The sequence below is a fragment of the Gorilla gorilla genome, chromosome 7, assembly GCF_029281585.2.
Source record: "Gorilla gorilla gorilla isolate KB3781 chromosome 7, NHGRI_mGorGor1-v2.1_pri, whole genome shotgun sequence".
Classification (NCBI taxonomy): Eukaryota; Metazoa; Chordata; class Mammalia; order Primates; family Hominidae; genus Gorilla; species Gorilla gorilla.
The window spans coordinates 154,829,463-154,853,763 of record NC_073231.2 but is presented as its reverse complement, the minus strand read 5'-3'; positions in this window follow the sequence as shown (position 1 = coordinate 154,853,763).

The window sequence follows — 24,301 nt, the reverse complement described above, 5'->3', positions numbered from 1 at the left end:
TATCTGCACCGCCATCTGAATGAACATATAATTATCTACACCGCCATCTGTATTAAGATGGAGATATCTACACCGCTATCTGTATAAACATGGAAATATCTTCACCGCTACGTGTATAAACATGGCAATATCTACACGGCTATCTGTATAAACATGGAAATATCTACACCGCTACCTGTATAAACATGGAAATATCAGCACCGCTATCAGTATGAACATGGAAGTATCTACACTGCCATCTGTGTGAACATGGAAATATCTTCACCGCCATCTGTATGAACATGGAAATATCTGCACCGCCATCTGTATGAACATATAAATATCTACACCACCATCTGTATTAAGATGGCTATATCTACACCGCTATCTGTATAAACATGGAAATATCAACACCGCTATGTGTATAAACATGGAAATATCTACACCGCTATCTGTAGAAACATGGAAATATCTACACTGCTACCTGTATAAACATGGAAATATCAGCACCGCTATCTGTATGAACATGGAAATATCTACACCGCCATCTGTATGAACATGGAAAAATCTTCACTGCCATCAGTATGAACATCGATATATCTACACAGCCATCTGTATCAACATGGAAATATCTTCACCGCCATCTTTATGAACATGGATATGTCTACACAGCCGTATGGATGAACATGGAAATATCTACACCGCTATCTGTATGAACATGGAAATATCTACACCACTATCTGTGTAAACATGCATACATCTTCACCGCTATCTGTATAAACATGGAAATATCCACACCGCTATCTGTATGAACATGGAAATATCAACAGCACCATCTGTATGAACTTGGAAATATCTGCTCCGCCATCTGTATGAACATATAAATATCTACACCGCCATCTGTATTAAGAAGGAGATATCTACACCTCTATCTGTATAAACATGGAAATATCTACACCGCTATCTATATGAACATGGAAATATCTACACCGCTACCTGTATAACCACGGAAATATGTACACCGCTACCTGTATAAACATGGAAGTATCAGCACCGCTATCGGTATGAACATGGCAGTATCTACACGGCTATCTGTATGAACATGGAAATATATACATCGCTATCTGTATGAACATGGAAATATCTACACCACTATCTGTATGAACATGGAAATAGCTACACAGCCATCTGGATGAACATGGAAATATCTACACCTCTATCTGTATGAACATGGATATATCTACACAGCCATCTGGATGAACATGGAAATATCTACACCGCTATCTGTGTAAACATGCATACATCTTCACCGCTATCTGTATAAACATGGAAATATCTACACTGCTATCTTTATGAACATGGAAATATCTACACCGCTAACTGTTTGAACAGGGAAATATATACACCACTATCTGCTTGAAAATGGAAATGGCAACACAGCTATCTGCATATACATGGAAATATCTACACAGCTGTCACTTTACACATGGAAATAACTACACCGCTATCTGTATGAACATGGAAGTATCTACACCGCCATCTGTACGAACATGGAAATATCTTCACCGCCATCTGTATGAACATGGAAATATCTGCACCGCCATCTGTATGAACATATAAATATCTACACCGCCATCTGTATTAAGATGGAGATATCTACACCGCTATCTGTATAAACATGGAAATATCTACACCGCTATGTGTATAAACATGGAAATATCTACACCGCTATCTGTAGAAACATGGAAATATCTACACTGCTACCTGTATAAACATGGAAATATCAGCACCGCTATCTGTATGAACATGGAAATATCTACACCGCCATCTGTATGAACATGGAAAAATCTTCACCGCCATCTGTATGAACATGGATATATGTACACAGCCATCTGTATGAACATGGAAATATCTTCACAGCCATCTGTATGAACATGGATATGTCTACACAGCCGTCTGGATGAACATGGAAATATCTACACCGTTATCTGTATGAACATGGAAATATCTACACCGCTATCTGTGTAAACATGCATACATCTTCACCGCTATCTGTATAAACATGGAAATATCCACACCGCTATCTGTATGAACATGGAAATATCTACACCGCTATCTGTTTGAACATGGAAATATATACACCGCTATCTGCATGAAAATGGAAATATCAACACAGCTATCTGCTTATACATGGAAATATCTACACAGCTATCTCTTTGCACATGGAAATAACTACACCGCTATCTCTATAAACATGGAAATATCTACTCCACCATCTGTATGAACATGTAAATATCTGCACCGCCATCTGTATGAACATATAAATATCTACACCGCCATCTGTATTAAGAAGGAGATATCTACACCGCTATCTGTATATACATGGAAATATCTACACCGCTATCTGTATGAACATGGAAATATCTACACCGCTACCTGTATAAACACGGAAATATGTACACCGCTACCTGTATAAACATGGAAGTATCAGCACCACTATAGGTATGAACATGGCAATATCTACACGGCAATCTGTATGAACATGGAAATATCTACACCGCTATCTGTATGAACATGGAAATATCTACACCACTATCTGTATGAACATGGAAATAGCTACACAGCCATCTGGATGAACATGGAAATATCTACACCGCTATCTGTATGAACATGGATATACCTACACAGCCATCTGGATGAACATGGAAATATCTACACCGCTATCTGTATGAACATGGAAATACATACACCGCTATCTGTATGAACATGGAAATATCTACACCGCTATCTGTATGAACATGGAAATATCTACACCGATATCTGTATGAACATGGAAATATCTTCACCGCCATCTGTATGAACATGGATATATCTACATAGCCATCTGGATGAACATGGAAATATCTGCACCGCTATCTGTATGAACATGGAAATATCTACACCGCTATCTGTATGAAGATGGATATATCTACACAGCCATCTGGATGAACATGGAAATATCTACACCGCTATCTGTGTAAACATGCATACATCTTCACCGCAATCTGTATAAACATGGAAATATCTAAACTGCTATCTTTATGAACATGGAAATATCTACACCGCTAACTGTTTGAACAGGGAAATATATACACCGCTATCTGCATGAAAATGGAAATGTCTACACAGCTATCTGCATATACATGGAAATATCTACACAGCTATCTCTTTACACATGGAAATAACTACACCGCTATCTGTATGAACATGGAAATATGTACACCGCCATCTGTATAAACATGGAAATATCTACACCGCTACCTGTATAAACATGGAAATATCAGCACCGCTATCAGTATGAACATGGAAGTATCTACACCGCAATCTGTATGAACATGGAAATATCTTCACCGCCATCTGTATGAACATGGAAATATCTGCACCGCCATCTGTATGAACATATAAATATCTACACCGCCATCTGTATTAAGATGGAGATATCTACACCGCTATCTGTATAAACATGGAAATATCTACACCGCTATGTGTATAAACATGGAAATATCTACACCGCTATCTGTATAAACATGGAAATATCTACACTGCTACCTGTATAAACATGAAAATATCAGCACCGCTATCTGTATGAACATGGAAATATCTACACCGCCATCTGTATGAACATGGAAAAACCTTCACCGCCATCTGTATGAACATGGATATATCTAGACAGCCATCTGTATGAACATGGAAATATCTTCACCGCCATCTGTATGAACATGGATATGTCTACACAGCCGTCTGGATGAACATATAAATATCTACACCGCCATCTGTATTAAGAATGAGATATCTACACCGCTATCTGTATAAACATGGAAATATCTAAACCGCTATCTGTATGAACATGGAAATATCTACACCGCTACCTGTATAAACACGGAAATATGTACACCGCTACCTGTATAAACATGGAAGTATCATCAACGCTATCGGTAAGAACATGGCAATATCTACACGGCTATCTGTATGAACATGGAAATATCTACACAGCCATCTGGATGAACATGGAAATATCTACACCGCTATCTGTCTGAACATGGAAATATGTACAAAGCTAACTGAATATACATGGAAATATCTACACCGCTATCTCCAGGAACATGGAAATAACTACACCGCTATCTCTATAAATATGGAAATATCTACACCGCCATCCCTATGAACATGGAAAAACTACACTGGCATCTCTATGAACATGGAAATATCTACACCGCTATCTGTATGAACATGGAAATACATACACCGCTATCTGTATGAACTTGGAAATATCTACACCGCCATCTGTATGAACATGGAAATATCTGCACCGCCATCTGAATGAACATATAAATATCTACACCGCCATCTGTATTAAGATGGAGATATCTACACTGCTATGTGTATAAACATGGAAATATCTACACCGCTATGTGTATAAACATGGAAATATCTACACCGCTATCTGTATAAACATGGAAATATCTACACCGCTACCTGTATAAACATGGAAATATCAGCACCGCTATCAGTATGAACATGGAAGTATCTACACCGCCATCTGTATGAACATGGAAATATCTTCACCGCCATCTGTATGAACATGGAAATATCTGCACCGCCATCTGTATGAACATATAAATATCTACACCGCCATCTGTATTAAGATGGAGATATCTACACCGCTATCTGAATAAACATGGAAATATCTACACCGCTATGTGTATAAACATGGAAATATATACACCACTATCTGTATAAACATGGAAATATCGACACTGCTACCTGTATAAACATGGAAATATCAGCACCGCTATTTGTATGGACATGGAAATATCTATACCGCCATCTGTATGAACATGGAAAAATCTTCACCGCCATCTGTATCAACATGGATAAATCTACACAGCTTCTGTATAAGCATGGAAACATCTTCACCGCCATCTGTATGAACATGGATATGTCTACACAGCCGTCTGGATGAACATGGAAATATCTACACCGCTCTCTGTGTAAACATGCATACATCTTCACCGCCATCTGTATGAACATGGAAATATCTGCACCGCCATCTGTATGAACATATAAATATCTACACCGCCATCTGTATTAAGAAGGAGATATCTACACCGCTATTTGTATGAACATGGAAATATCTACACCGCTACCTGTATAAACACGGAAATATGTACACCGCTACCTGTATAAACATGGAAGTATCAGCACCGCTATCGGTATGAACATGGCAATATCTACACGGCTATCTGTATGAACATGGAAATATCTACACCGCTATCTGTATGAACATGGAAATATCTACACCACTATCTGTATGAACATGGAAATAGCTACACAGCCCTCTGGATGAACATGGAAATATCTTCAGCGCTATCTGTATGAACATTGATATATCTACACAGCCATCTAGATGAACATGGAAATATCTACACCGCGATCTGTATGAACATGGAAATACATACACCGCTATCTGTATGAAAATGGAAATATCTACACCGCTATCTGTATGAACATGGAAATATCTACAACGCTATCTGTATGAACATGGAAATATCTTCACCGCCATCTGTATGAACATGCATATATCTACACAGCCATCTGGATGAACATGGAAATATCTGCACCGCTATCTGTATGAACATGGAAATATCAACACCGCTATCTGTATGAACATGGATATATCTACACAGCCATCTGGATGAACATGGAAATATCTACACCGCTATCTGTGTAAACATGCATACATCTTCACCGCTATCTGTATATACAAGGAAATATCTACACTGCTATCTTTATGAACATGGAAATATCTACACCGCTAACTGTTTGAACAGGGAAATATATACACCGCTATCTGCATGAAAATGGAAATGTCTACAGAGCTATCTGCATATACATGGAAATATCTACACAGCTATCTCTTTACACATGGAAATAACTACACCGCTATCTGTATGAACATGGAAATATCTACACCGCCATCTGTATGAACATGGAAATATCTGCACCGCCATCTGAATGAACACATAAATATCTACACCGCCATCTGTATTAAGATGGAGATATCTACACTGCTATGTGTATAAACATGGAAATATCTACACCGCTATGTGTATAAACATGGAAATATCCACACCGCTATCTGTATAAACATGGAAATATCTACACCGCTACCTGTATAAACATGGAAATATCAGCACCGGTATCAGTATGAACATGGAAGTATCTACACCGCCATCTGTATGAACATGGAAATATCTTCACCACCATCTGTATGAACATGGAAATATCTGCACCGCCATCTGTATGAACATATAAATATCTACACCGCCATCTGTATTAAGATGGAGATATCTACACCGCTATCTGTATAAACATGGAAATATCTACACCGCTATGTGTATAAACATGGAAATATCTACACCACTATCTGTATAAACATGGAAATATCGACACTGCTACCTGTATAAACATGGAAATATCAGCACCGCTATCTGTATGGACATGGAAATATCTATACCGCCATCTGTATGAACATGGAAAAATCTTCACCGCCATCTGTATCAACATGGATAAATCTACACAGCTTCTGTATAAGCATGGAAACATCTTCACCGCCATCTGTATGAACATGGATATGTCTACACAGCCGTCTGGATGAACATGGAAATATCTACACCGCTATCTGTATGAACATGGAAATATCTACACCGCTATCTGTGTAAGCATGCATACATCTTCACCGCTATCTGTATAAACATGGAAATATCCACACCGCTATCTGTATGAACATGGAAATATCTACACCGCTATCTGTTTGAACATGGAAATATCTACACCGCTATCTGCATGGAAATGGAAATATCTACACAGCTATCTGTATATACATGGAAATATCCACACAGCTATCTCTTTGCACATGGAAATAACTACACCGCTATCTCAATAAACATGGAAATATCTACACCACCATCTGTATGAACATGGAAGTATCTGCACCGCCGTCTGTATGAACATATAAATATCTACACCGCCATCTGTATTAAGAAGGAGATATCTACACCGCTATCTGTATAAACATGGAAATATCTACACCGCTATCTGTATGAACATGGAAATATCTACACCGCTACCTGTATAAACACGGAAATATGTACACCGCTACCTGTATAAACATGGAAGTATCAGCACCGCTATCGGTATGAACATGGCAATATCTACACGGCTATCTGTATGAACATGGAAATATCTACACCGCTATCTGTATGAACATGGAAATATCTACACCACTATCTGTATGAACATGGAAATAGCTACACAGCCATCTGGATGAACATGGAAATATCTACACCGCTATCTGTATGAACATGGATATACCTACACAGCCATCTGGATGAACATGGAAATATCTACACTACTATCTGTATGAACATGGAAATACATACACCGCTATCTGTATGAACATGGAAATATCTACACCGCTATCTGTATGAACATGGAAATATCTACACCGCTATCTGTATGAACATGGAAATATCTTCAGCGCCATCTGTATGAACATGGATATATCTACACAGCCATCTGGATGAACATGGAAATATCTGCACCGCTATCTGTATGAACATGGAAATATCTACACCGCTATCTGTATGAACATGGATATATCTACTCAGCCATCTGGATGAACATGGAAATATATACACCGCTATCTGTGTAAACATGCATACATCTTCACCGCTATCTGCATAAACATGGAATTATCTACACTGCTATCTTTATGAACATGGAAATATCTGCACCGCTAACTGTTTGAACAGGGAAATATATACAACGCTATCTGCATGTAAATGGAAATGTCTACACAGCTATCTGCATATACATGGAAATATCTACACATCTATCTCTTTACACATGGAAATAACTACACTGCTATCTGTATGAACATGGAAATATCTACACTGCTATCTTTATGAACATGGAAATATCTACACCGCTAACTGTTTGAACAGGGAAATATATACACTGCTGTCTGCATGAAAATGGAAATGTCTACACAGCTATCTGCATATACATGGAAATATCTACACAGCTATCTCTTTACACATGGAAATAACTACACCGCTATCTGTATGAACATGGAAATATCTACACCGCCATCTGTATGAACATGGAAATATCTGCACCGCCATCTGTATGAACATATAAATATCTACACCGCCATCTGTATTAAGATGGAGATATCTACACTGCTATGTGTATAAACAAGGAAATATCTACACCGCTATGTGTATAAACATGGAAATATCTACACCGCTATCTGTATAAACATGGAAATATCTACACCGCTACCTGTATAAACATGGAAATATCAGCACCGCTATCAGTATGAACATGGAAGTATCTTCACCGCCATCTGTATGAACATGGAAATATCTTCAACGCCATCTGTATGAACATGGAAATATCTGCACCGCCATCTGTATGAACATATAAATATCTACACCGCCATCTGTATTAAGATGGAGATATCTACACCGCTATCTGTATAAACATGGAAATATCTACACCGCTATGTGTATAAACATGGAAATATCTACACCACTATCTGTATAAACATGGAAATATCGACACTGCTACCTGTATAAACATGGAAATATCAGCACCGCTATCTGTATGGACATGAAAATATCTACACCGCCATCTGTATGAACATGGAAAAATCTTCACCGCCATCTGTATCAACATGGATAAATCTACACAGCTTCTGTATAAGCATGGAAATATCTTCACCGCCATCTGTATGAACATGGATATGTCTACACAGACGTCTGGATGAACATGGAAATATCTACACCGCTATCTGTATGAACATGGAAATATCTACACCGCTATCTGTGTAAACATGCATACATCTTCACCGCTATCTGTATAAACATGGAAATATCCACACCGCTATCTGTATGAACATGGAAATATCTACACCGCTATCTGTTTGAACATGGAAATAACTACACCGCTATCTGCATGGAAATGGAAATATCTACACAGCTATCTGTATATACATGGAAATATCTACACAGCTATCTCTTTGCACATGGAAATAACTACACCGCTATCTCTACAAACATGGAAATATCTACACCACCATCTGTATGAACATGGAAATATCTGCACCGCCATCTGTATGAACATATAAATATCTACACCGCCATCTGTATTAAGAAGGAGATATCTACACCGCTATCTGTATAAACATGGAAATATCTACACAGCTATCTGTATGAACATGGAAATATCTACACCGCTACCTGTATAAACACGGAAATATGTACACCGCTACCTGTATAAACATGGAAGTATCAGCACCGCTATCGGTATGAACATAGCAATATCTACACGGCTATCTGTATGAACATGGAAATATCTACACCGCTATCTGTATGAACATGGAAATATCTACACCACTATCTGTATGAACATGGAAATAGCTACACAGCCATCTGGATGAACATGGAAATATCTACACCGCTATCTGTATGAACATGGATATATCTACACAGCCATCTGGATGAACATGGAAATATCTACACTGCTATCTGTATGAACATGGAAATACATACACCGCTATCTGTATGAACATGGAAATATCTACACCGCTATCTGTATGAACATGGAAATATCTACACCGCTATCTGTATGAACATGGAAATATCTTCACCGCCATCTGTATGAACATGGATATATCTACACAGCCATCTGGATGAACATGGAAATATCTGCACCGCAATCTGTATGAACATGGAAATATCTACACCGCTATCTGTATGAACATGGATATATCTACACAGCCATCTGGATGAACATGGAAATATATACACCGCTATCTGTGTAAACATGCATACATCTTCACCACTATCTGTATAAACATGGAATTATCTACACTGTTATCTTTCTGAACATGGAAATAGCTTCACCTCTAACTGTTTGAACAGGGAAATATATACACCGCTATCTGCATGTAAATGGAAATGTCTACACAGTTATCTGTATATACATGGAAATATCTACACAGATATCTCTTTACACATGGAAATAACTACACCGCTATCTGTATGAACATTGAAATATCTACACCGCCATCTGTATGAACATGGAAATATCTACACCGCAATCTGTGTAAACATGCATACATCTTACACCGCTATCTGTAAAAACATGGAAATATCTACACTGCTATCTTTATGAACATGGAAATATCTACACCGCTGTTTGAACAGGGAAATATATACACCGCTATCTGCATGAAAATGGAAATGTCTACACAGCTATCTGCATATACATGGAAATATCTACACAGCTATCTCTTTACACATGGAAATAACTACACCGCTATCTGTATGAACATGGAAATATCTACACCGCCATCTGTATGAACATGGAAATATCTGCACCTCCATCTGAATGAACATATAAATATCTACACCGCCATCTGTATTAAGATGGAGATATCTACACCGCTATCTGTATAAACATGGAAATATCTACACCGCTGTGTGTATAAACATGGAAATACCTACACCGCTATCTGTATAAACATGGAAATATCTACACCACTACCTGTATAAACATGGAAATATCAGCACCGCTATCAGTATGAACATGGAAGTATCTACACCGCCATCTGTATGAACATGGAAATATCTTCACTGCCATCTGTATGAACATGGAAATATCTGCACCGCCATCTCTATGAACATATAAATATCTACACCGCCATCTGTATTAAGATGGAGATATCTACACCGCTATCTGTATAAAAATGGAAATATCTATACCACTACTTGTATAAACATGGAAATTTCTACACCGCTATCTGTATAAACATGGAAATATCTACACTGCTACCTGTATAAACATGGAAATATCAGCACCGCTATCTGTATGAACATGGATATATCTACACAGCCATCTGTATGAACATGGAAATATCTTCACCGCCATCTGTATGAACATGGATATGTCTACACAGCCGTCTGGATGAAGATGGAAATATCTACACCGCTATCTGTAAGAACATGGAAATATCTACACCGCTATCTGTGTAAACATGCATACATCTTCACCGCTATCTGTATAAACATGGAAATATGCACACCGCTATCTGTATGAATATGGAAATATCTACACTGCTATCTGTTTGAACATGGAAATATCTACACCGCTATCTGCATGAAAATGGAAATATCTACACAGCTATCTGCATATGCATGGAAATATCTACACAGCTATCTCTTTGCACATGGAAATAACTACACCGCTACCTCTATAAACATGGAAATATCTACACCACCATCTGTATGAACATGGAAATATCTGCACCGCCATCTGTATGAACATATAAATATCTACACCGCCATCTGTATTAAGAAGGAGATATCTACACCGCTATCTGTATAAACATGGAAATATCTACACCGCTATCTGTATGGACATGGAAATATCTACACCGCTACCTGTATAAACACGGAAATATGTACACCGCTACCTGTATAAACATGGAAGTATCAGCACCGCTATCGGTATGAACATGGCAATATCTACACAGCTATCTGTATGAACATGGAAATATCTGCAACGCCATCTGTATGAAGATGGAAATATCTTCACCGCCATCTGTATGAACATGGAAATATCTACACAGCCATCTGTATTAACATGGAAATATCTACACCGCTATCTGTATGAACATGGAAATATCTACACCGCTATCTGTATGAACATGGAAATATCTACACAGCCATCAGGATGAACATGGAAATATCTACACCGCTATCTGTATGAACATGGAGATACCTACACCACTATCTGTATGAACATGGAAATATCTACACCGCTATCTGTATGAACATGGAAATATCTACACCGCTATCTGTATGAACATGGAAATATCTTCACCACCATCTGTATGAACATGGATATATCTACACAGCCATCTGGATGAACATGGAAATATCTACTCCGCTATCTTTATGTACATGGAAATACCTACACGGCTAACTGTTTGAACAGGGAAATACATACACCGCTATCTGCATGAAAACGGAAATATCTACACAGCTATGTGCTTATACATGGAAATATCTACACAGCTATCTCTTTACACATGGAAATAACTACACCGCTATCTGTAGGAACATGGAAATATCTACACCGCCATCTGTATGAACATGGAAATATCTGCACCGCCATCTGTATGAACATTTAAATATCTACACCGCCATCTGTATTAAGATGGAGATATCTACACCACTATCTGCATAAACATGGAAATATCTACACCGCTATGTGTATAAACATGGAAATACCTACACCGATATCTGTATAAACATGGAAATATCTACACCGCTACCTGTATAAACATGGAAATATCAGCACCGCTATCAGTATGAACATGGAAGTATCTACACCGCCATCTGTATGAACATGGAAATATCTTCACCGCCATCTGTATGAACATGGAAATATCTGCACCGCCATCTGTATGAACATATAAATATCTACTACGCCATCTGTATTGTGATGGAGATATCTACACCGCTCTCTGTATAAACATGGAAATATCTACACCGCTATGTGTATAAACCTGGAAATATCTACACCGCTATCTGTATAAACATGGAAATATCTACACTGCTACCTGTATAAACTTGGAAATATCAGCCCCGCTATCTGTATGAACATGGAAATATCTACACCGCCATCTGTATGAACATGGAAAAATCTTCACCGCCATCTGTATGAACATGGATATATCTACAGAGACATCTGTATGAACATGGAAATATCTTCACCGCCATCTATATGAACATGGATATGTCTACACAGCCGTCTGGATGAACATGGAAATATCTACACCGCTATCTGTATGAACATGAAAATATCTACACCGCTATCTGTGTAAACATGCATACATCTTCACCGCTATCTGTATAAACATGGAAATATCCACACCGCTATCTGTATGAACACGGAAATATCTACACCGCTATCTGTTTGAACATGGAAATATCTACACCGCTATCTGCATGAAAATGGAAATACCTACAAAGCTATCTGCATATACATGGAAATATCTACACAGCTATCTCTTTGCACATGGAAATAACTACACCGCTATCTCTATAAACATGGAAATATCTACACCACCATCTGTATGAACATGGAAATATCTGCACTGCCGTCTGTATGAACATAGAAATATCTACACCGCCATCTGTATTAAGAAGGAGATATCTACACCGCTATCTGTATAAACATGGAAATATCTACACCGCTATCTGTATGAACATGGAAATATCTACACCGCTACCTGTATAAACACGGAAATATGTACACCGCTACCTGTATAAACATGGAAGTATCAGCAGCGCTATCGGTATGAACATGGCAATATCTACACGGCTATCTGTATGAACATGGAAATATCTACACCGCTATCTGTATGAACATGGAAATATCTACACCACTATCTGTATGAACATGGAAATAGCTACACAGCCATCTGGATGAACATGGAAATATCTACAACGCTATCTGTATGAACATGGATATATCTACACAGCCATCTGGATGAACATGGAAATATCTACACCGCTATCTGTATGAACATGGAAATACATACACCGCTATCTGTATGAACATGGAAATATCTACACCGCTATCTGTATGAACATGGAAGTATCTACACCGCTATCTGTATGAACATGGAAATATCTTCACTGCCGTCTGTATGAACATGGATATATCTACACAGCCATCTGTATGAACATGGAAATATCTTCACCGCCATCTGTATGAACATGGATATGTCTACACAGCCGTCTGGATGAACATGGAAATATCTACACCGCTATCTGTATGAACATGGAAATATCTACACCGCTATCTGTGTAAACATGCATACATCTTCACCGCTTTTTGTATAAACATGGAAATATCTACACTGCTATCTTTATGAACATGGAAATATCTACACCGCTAACTGTTTTAACAGGGAAATATATACACCGCTATCTGCATGAAAATGGAAATGTCTACACAGCTGTCTGCATATACATGGAAATATCTACACAGCTATCTCTTTACACATGGAATATAACTACACCGCTATCTGTATGAACATGGAAATATCTCCACCGCCATCTGAATGAACATATAAATATCTACACCGCCATCTGTATTTAGATGGACATATCTACACCGCTATCTGTATAAACATGGAAATATCTACACCGCTATGTGTATAAACCTGGAAATATCTACACCGCTATATGTATAAACATGGAAATATCTACACCGCTACCTGTATAAACATGGAAATATCAGCACCGCTATCAGTATGAACATGGAAGTATCTACACCACCATCTGTATGAACATGGAAATATCTTCACCGCCATCTGTATGAACATGGAAATATCTGCACCGCCATCTGTATGAACATATAAATATCTACACCGCCATCTGTATTAAGATGGAGATATCTACACGCTATCTGTATAAACATGGAAATATCTACACCGCTATGTGTATAAACATGGAAATATCTACACCGCTATCTGTATGAACATGGAAATATCTACACTGCTACCTGTATAAACATGGAAATAACAGCACCGCTATCTGTATGAACATGGAAATATCTACACCGCTTCTGTATGAACATGGAAAAGTCTTCACCGCCATCTCTATGAACCTGGATATATCTACACAGCCATCTGTATGAACATGGAAATACCTTCACCGCCATCTGTATGAACATGGATATGTCTACACAGCCGTCTGGATGAACATGGAAATATCTACACCGCTATCTGTATGAACATGGAAATATCTACACCGCTCTCTGTGTAAACATGCATACATCTTCACCGCTATCTGTATAAACATGGAAATATCCACACCGCTATCTGCATGAACATGGAAATATCTACACCGCTATCTGTTTGAACATGGAAATATCTACACCGCTATCTGCATGAAAATGGAAATATCTACACAGCTATCTGCATATACATGGAAATATCTACACAGCTATCTCTTTGCACATGGAAATAACTACACCGCTATCTCTATAAACATGGAAATATCTACACCACCATCTGTATTATCATGGAAATATCTGCACCGCCATCTGTATGAACATATAAATATCTACACCGCCATCTGTATTAAGAAGGAGATATCTACACCGCTATCTGTATAAACATGGAAATAGCTACACCGCTATCTGTATGAACATGGAAATATCTACACCGCTACCTGTATAAACACGGAAATATGTACACCGCTACCTGTATAAACATGGAAGTATCAGCACCGCTATCGGTATGAACATGGCAATATCTACACGGTTATCTGTATGAACATGGAAATATCTACACCTCTATCTGTATGAACATGGAAATAGCTACACAGCCATCTGGATGAACATGGAAATATCTACACCGCTATCTGTATGAACATGGAAATATCTATACCGCCATATGTATGAACATGGAAAAATCTTCACCGCCATCTTTATCAACATGGATAAATCTACACAGCTTCTGTATAAGCATGGAAACATCTTCACCGCCATCTGTATGAACATGGATATGTCTACACAGCCGTCTGGATGAACATGGAAAAGTCTTCACCGCCATCTGTATCAACATGGATAAATCTACACAGCTTCTGTATTAGCATGGAAACATCTTCACCGCCATCTGTATGAACATGGATATGTCTACACAGCCGTCTGGATGAACATGGAAATATCTACACCGCTATCTGTATGAACATGGAAATATCTACACCGCTATCTGTGTAAGCATGCATACATCTTCACCGCTATCTGTATAAACATGGAAATATCCACACCGCTATCTGTATGAACATGGAAATATCTACACCGCTATCTGTTTGAACATGGAAATATCTACACCGCTATCTGCATGGAAATGGAAATATCTACACAGCTATCTGTATATACATGGAAATATCTACACAGCTATCTCTTTGCACATGGAAATAACTACACCGCTACCTCTATAAACATGGAAATATCTACACCACCATCTGTATGAACATGGAAATATCTGCAGCGCCATCTGTATGAACATATAAATATCTACACCGCCATCTGTATTAAGAAGGAGATATCTACACCGCTATCTGTATAAACATGGAAATATTTACACCGCTATCTGTATGAACATGGAAATATCTACACCGCTACCTGTATAAACACGGAAATATGTACACCGCTACCTGTATAAACATGGAAGTATCAGCACCGCTATCGGTTTGAACATGGCAATATCTACAAGGCTATCTGTATGAACATGGAAATATCTACACCGCTATCTGTATGAACATGGAAATATCTACACCACTATCTGTATGAACATGGAAATAGCTACACAGCCATCTGGATGAACATGGAAATATCTACACCGCTATCTGTATGAACATGGATATATCTACACAGCTATCTGGATGAACATGGAAATATCTACACTGCTATCTGTATGAACATGGAAATACATACACCGCTATCAGTATGAACATGGAAATATCTACACCGCTATCTGTATGAACATGGAAATATCTACACCGCTATCTGTGTGAACATGGAAATATCTTCACCGCCATCTGTATGAACATGGATATATCTACACAGCCATCTGGATGAACATGGAAATATCTGCACCGCTATCTGTATGAACATGGAAATATCTACACCGCTATCTGTATGAACAAGGATATACCTACACAGCCATCTGGATGAACATGGAAATATATACACCGCTATCTGTGTAAACATGCATACATCTTCACCGCTATCTGTATAAACATGGAATTATCTACACTGCTGTCTTTATGAACATGGAAATATCTGCACCTCTAACTGTTTGAACAGGGTAATATATACACCGCTATCTGCATGAAAATGGAAATGTCTACAAAGCTATCTGTATATACATGGAAATATCTACACAGCTATCTCTTTACACATGGAAATAACTACACCGCTATCTGTATGAACATGGAAATATCTACACCGCCATCTGTATGAACATGGAAATATCTGCACCGCCATCTGAATGAACATATAAATATCTACACCGCCATCTGTATTAAGATGGAGATATCTACACCGCTATCTGTATAAACATTGAAATATCTACACCGCTATGTGTATAAACATGGAAATACCTACACCTCTATCTGTATAAACATGGAAATATCTACACAGCTACCTGTATAAACATGGAAATATCAGCACCGCTATCAGTATGAACATGGAAGTATCTACACCGCCATCTGTATGAACATGGAAATATCTTCACCGCCATCTTTATGAACATGGAAATATCTGCACCGCCATCTGTATGAACATATAAATATCTACACCGCCATCTGTATTAAGAAGGAGATATCTACACCGCTATCTGTATAAACATGGAAATATCTACACCGCTATGTGTATAAACATGGAAATATCTACACCGCTATCTGTATAAACATGGAAATATCTACACTGCTACCTGTATAAACATGGAAATATCAGCCCCGCTATCTGTATGAACATGGAAATATCTACACCGCCATCTGTATGAACATGGAAAAATCTTCACCGCCATCTGTATGAACATGGATATATCTACACAGCCATCTGTATGAACATGGAAATATCTTCACCGCCATCTGTATGAACATGGATATGTCTACACAGCCGTCTGGATGAACATGGAAATATCTACACCGCTATCTGTATGAACATGAAAATATCTACACCGCTATCTGTGTAAACATGAATACATCTTCACCGCTATCTGTAAAAACATGGAAATATCCTCACCGCTATCTGTATGAAAATGGAAATATCTACAACGCTATCTGTTTGAACATGGAAATATCTACACCGCTATCTGCATGAAAATGGAAATATCTACAAAGCTATCTACATATACATGGAAATATATACACAGCTATCTCTTTGCACATGGAAATAACTACACCGCTATCTCTATAAACATGGAAATATCTACACCGCTACCTGTATAAACATGGAAATATCAGCACCGCTATCAGTATTAACATGGAAATTTCTACACTGCCATCTGTATGAACATGGAAATATCTTCACTGCCATCCGTATGAACATGGAAATATCTGCACTGCCATCTGTATGAACATATAAATATCTACACCGCCATCTGTATTAAGAAGGAGATATCTACACCGCTATCTGTATAAACATGGAAATATCTACACCGCTATCTGTATGAACATGGAAATATCTACACCGCTCCCTGTATAAACACGGAAATATGTACACCGCTACCTGTATAAACATGGAAGTATCAGCAGCGCTATCGGTATGAACATGGCAATAACTACACGGCTATCTGTATGAACATGGAAATATCTACACCGCTATCTGTATGAACATGGAAATATCTACACCACTATCTGTATGAACATGGAAATAGCTACACAGCCATCTGGATGAACATGGAAAAATCTACACCGCTATCTGTATGAACATGGATATATCTGCACAGCCATCTGGATGAACATGGAAATATCTACACCGCTAGCTGTACGAACATGGAAATACATACACCGCTATCTGTATGAACATGGAAATATCTACACCGCTATCTGTATGAACATGGAAATATCTACACCGCTATCTGTATGAACATGGAAATATGTTAACCGCCGTCTGTATGAACATGGATATAACTACACAGCCATCTGGATGAACATGGAAATATCTGCACCGCTATCTGTATGAACATGGAAATATCGACACCGCTATCTGTATGAACATGGATATATCTACACAGCCATCTGGATGAACATGGAAATATCTACACCGCTATCTGTGTAAACATGCATACATCTTCACCGCTATCTGTATAAACATGGAAATATCTACACTGCTATCTTTATGAACATGGAAATATCTACACCGCTAACTGTTTGAATAGGGAAATATATACACCGCTATCTGCATGAAAATGGAAATGTCTACACAGCTATCTGCATATACATGGAAATATCTACACAGCTATCTCTTTACACATGGAAATAACTACACTGCTATCTGTATGAACATTGAAATATCTACACCGCCATCTGTATGAACATGGAAATATATGCACCGCCATCTGAATGAACATATAAATATCTACACCGCCATCTGTATTAAGATGGAGATATCTACACCGCTATCTGTATAAACATGGAAATATCTACACCGCTATGTGTATAAACATGGAAATATCTACACCGCTATCTGTATAAACATGGAAATATCAGCACCGCTATCAGTATGAACATGGAAGTATCTACACCGCCATCCTTATGAACATGGAAATATCTTCACCGCCATCTGTATGAACATGGAAATATCTGCACCGCCATCTGTATGAACATATAAATATCTACACCGCCATCTGTATTAAGATGGAGATATCTACACCGCTATCTGTATAAAAATGGAAATATCTATACCACTATGTGTATAAACATGGAAATATCTACACCGCTATCTGTATAAACATGGAAATATCTACACTGCTACCTGTATAAACATGGAAATATCAGCACCGCTATCTGTATGAATATGGAAATATCTACACCGCTATCTGTTTGAACATGGAAATATCTACACCGCTATCTGCATGAAAATCGAAATATCTACACAGCTATCTGCATATACATGGAAATATCTACACAGCTATCTCTTTGCACATGGAAATAACTACACCGCTACCTCTATAAACATGGAAATATCTACACCACCATCTGTATGAACATGGAAATATCTGCACCGCCATCTGTATGAACATATAAATATCTACACCGCCATCTGTATTAAGAAGGAGATATCTACACCGCTATCTGTATAAACATGGAAATATCTACACTGCTATCTGTATGAACATGGAAATATCTACACCGCTACCTGTATAAACACGGAAATATGTACACCGCTACCTGTATAAACATGGAAGTATCAGCACCGCTATCGGTATGAACATGGCAATATCTACACAGCTATCTGTATGAACATGGAAATATCTACAACGCCATCTGTATGAACATGGAAATATCTTCACCGCCATATGTATGAACATGGATATATCTACACAGCCATCTGGATGAACATGGAAATATCTACACCGCTATCTGTATGAACATGGAAATATCTACACCGCTATCTGTATGAACATGGAAATATCTACACAGCCATCAGGATGAACATGGAAATATCTACACCGCTATCTGTATGAACATGGAAATACATACACCGCTATCTGTATGAACATGGAAATATCTACACCGCTATCTGTATGAACATGGAAATATCTACACCGCTATCTGTATGAACATGGAAATATCTTCACCGCCATCTCTATGAACATGGATATATCTACACAGCCATGTGGATGAACATGGAAATATCTACACCGCTATCTTTATGAACATGGAAATATCTACACCGCCATCTGTATGAACATGGAAATATCTGCACCGCCATCTGTATGAACATGGAAAAATCTTCACCGCCATCTGTATGAACATGGATATATCTACACAGCCATCTGTACGAACATGGAAATATCTGCACCGCCATCTGTATGAACATATAAATATCTACACCGCCATCTGTATTAAGATGGAGATATCTACACCGCTATCTGTATAAAAATGGAAATATCTATACCACTATGTGTATAAACATGGAAATATCTACACCGCTATCTGTATAAACATGGAAATATCTACACTGCTACCTGTATAAACATGGAAATATCAGCACCGCTATCTGTATGAACATGGAAATATCTACACCGGAATCTGTATGAACATGGAAAAATCTTCACCGCCATCTGTATGAACATGGATATATCTACACAGCCATCTGTATGAACATGGAAATATCTTCACCGCCATCTGTATGAACATGGATATGTCTACACAGCCGTCTGGATGAACATGGAAATATCTACACCGCTATCTGTAAGAACATGGAAATATCTACACCGCTATCTGTGTAAACATGCATACATCTTCACCGCTATCTGTATAAACATGGAAATATCCACACCGCTATCTGTATGAATATGGAAATATCTACACCGCTATCTGTTAGAACATGGAAATATCTACACCGCTATCTGCATGAAAATGGAAAATCAACACAGCTATCTGCATATACATGGAAATATCTGCACAGCTATCTCTTTGCACATGGAAATAACTACACCGCGACCTCTATAAACATGGAAATATCTACACCACCATCTGTATGAACATGGAAATATCTGCACCGCCATCTGTATGAACATATAAATATCTACACCGCCATCTGTATTAAGAAGGAGATATCTACACCGCTATCTGTATAAACATGGAAATATCTACACCGCTATCTGTATGAACATGGAAATATCTACACCGCTACCTGTATAAACACGGAAATATGTACACCGCTACCTGTATAAACATGGAAGTATCAGCACCGCTATCGGTATGAACATGGCAATATCTACACAGCTATCTGTATGAACATGGAAATATCTACAACGCCATCTGTATGAACATGGAAATATCTTCACCGCCATCTGTATGAACATGGATATATCTACACAGCCATTTGGATGAACATGGAAATATCTACACCGCTATCTGTATGAACATGGAAATATCTACACCGCTATCTGTATGAACATGGAAATATCTACACAGCCATCAGGATGAACATGGAAATATCTACACCGCTATCTGTATGAACATGGAAATACATACACCGCTGTCTGTATGAACATGGAAATATCTACACCGCTATCTGTATGAACATGGAAATATCTACACCGCTATCTGTATGAACATGGAAATATCTTCACCGCCATCTGTATGAACATGGATATATCTACACAGCCATGTGGATGAACATGGAAATATCTACACCGCTATCTTTATGTACATGGAAATATCTACACCGCTAACTGTTTGAACAGGGAAATACATACACCGCTATCTGCATGAAAACGGAAATATCTACACAGCTATCTGCTTATACTTGGAAATATCTACACAGCTATCTCTTTACACATGGAAATAACTACACTGCTATCTGTATGAAAATGGAAATATCTACACCGCCATCTGTATGAACATGGAAATATCTGCACCGCCATCTGTATGAACATGGAAAAAACTACACCGCCATCTGTATGAACATGGATATATCTACACAGCCATCTGTATTAACATGGAAATATCTGCCCCGCCATCTGTATGAACATATAAATATCTACACCGCCATCTGTATTAAGATGGAGATATCTACACCGCTATCTGTATAAACATGGAAATATCTACACCGCTATGTGTATAAACATGGAAATATCTACACCGCTATCTCTATAAACATGGAAATATCTACACTGCTACCTGTATAAACATGGAAATATCAGCCCCGCTATCTGTATGAACATGTAAATATCTACACCGCCATCTGTATGAACATGGAAAAATCTTCACCGCCATCTGTATGAACATGGTTATATCTACACAGCCATCTGTATGAACATGGAAATATCTTCACCGCCATCTGTATGAACATGGATATGTCTACACAGCCGTCTGGATGAACATGGAAATATCTACACCGCTGTCTGTATGAACATGAAAATATCAACAATGCTATCTGTGTAAACATGCATACATCTTCACCGCTATCTGTAAAAACATGGAAATATCCACACCGCTATCTGTATGAACATGGAAATATCTACACCGCTATCTGTTTGAACATGGAAATATCTACACAGCTATCTGCATGAAAATGGAAATATCTACAAAGCTATCTGCATATACATGTAAATATCTACACAGCCATCTCTTTGCACATGGAAATAACTACACCGCTATCTCTATAAACATGGAAATATCTACACCACCATCTGTATGAACATGGAAATATCTGCACTGCCATCTGTATGAACATATAAATATCTACACCGCCATCTGTATTAAGAAGGAGATATCTACACCGCTATCTGTATAAACATGGAAATATCTACAACGCTATCTGTATGAACATGGAAATATCTACACCGCTACCTGTATAAACACGGAAATATGTACACCGCTACCTGTATAAACATGGAAGTATCAGCAGCGCTATCGGTATGAACATGGCAATATCTACACGGCTATCTGTATGAACATGGAAATATCTACACCGCTGTCTGTATGAACATGGAAATATCTACACCACTATCTGTATGAACATGGAAATAGATACACAGCCATCTGGATGAACATGGAAATATCTACACAGCCATCTGTATTAACATGGAAATATCTGCACCGCCATCTGTATGAACATATAAATATCTACACCGCCATCTGTATTAAGATGGAGATATCTACACCGCTATCTGTATAAACATGGAAATATCTACACCGCTATGTGTATAAACATGGAAATATCTACACCGCTATCTGTATAAACATGGAAATATCTACACTGCTATCTGTATGAACATGGAAATATCTACACCGCTACCTGTATAAACACGGAAATATGTACACCGCTACCTGTATAAACATGGAAGTATCAGCACCGCTATCGGTATGAACATGGCAATATCTACACAGCTATCTGTATGAACATGGAAATATCTACAACGCCATCTGTATGAACATGGAAATATCTTCACCGCCATATGTATGAACATGGATATATCTACACAGCCATCTGGATGAACATGGAAATATCTACACCGCTATCTGTATGAACATGGAAATATCTACACCGCTATCTGTATGAACATGGAAATATCTACACAGCCATCAGGATGAACATGGAAATATCTACACCGCTATCTGTATGAACATGGAAATACATACACCGCTATCTGTATGAACATGGAAATATCTACACCGCTATCTGTATGAACATGGAAATATCTACACCGCTATCTGTATGAACATGGAAATATCTTCACCGCCATCTCTATGAACATGGATATATCTACACAGCCATGTGGATGAACATGGAAATATCTACACCGCTATCTTTATGAACATGGAAATATCTACACCGCCATCTGTATGAACATGGAAATATCTGCACCGCCATCTGTATGAACATGGAAAAATCTTCACCGCCATCTGTATGAACATGGATATATCTACACAGCCATCTGTACGAA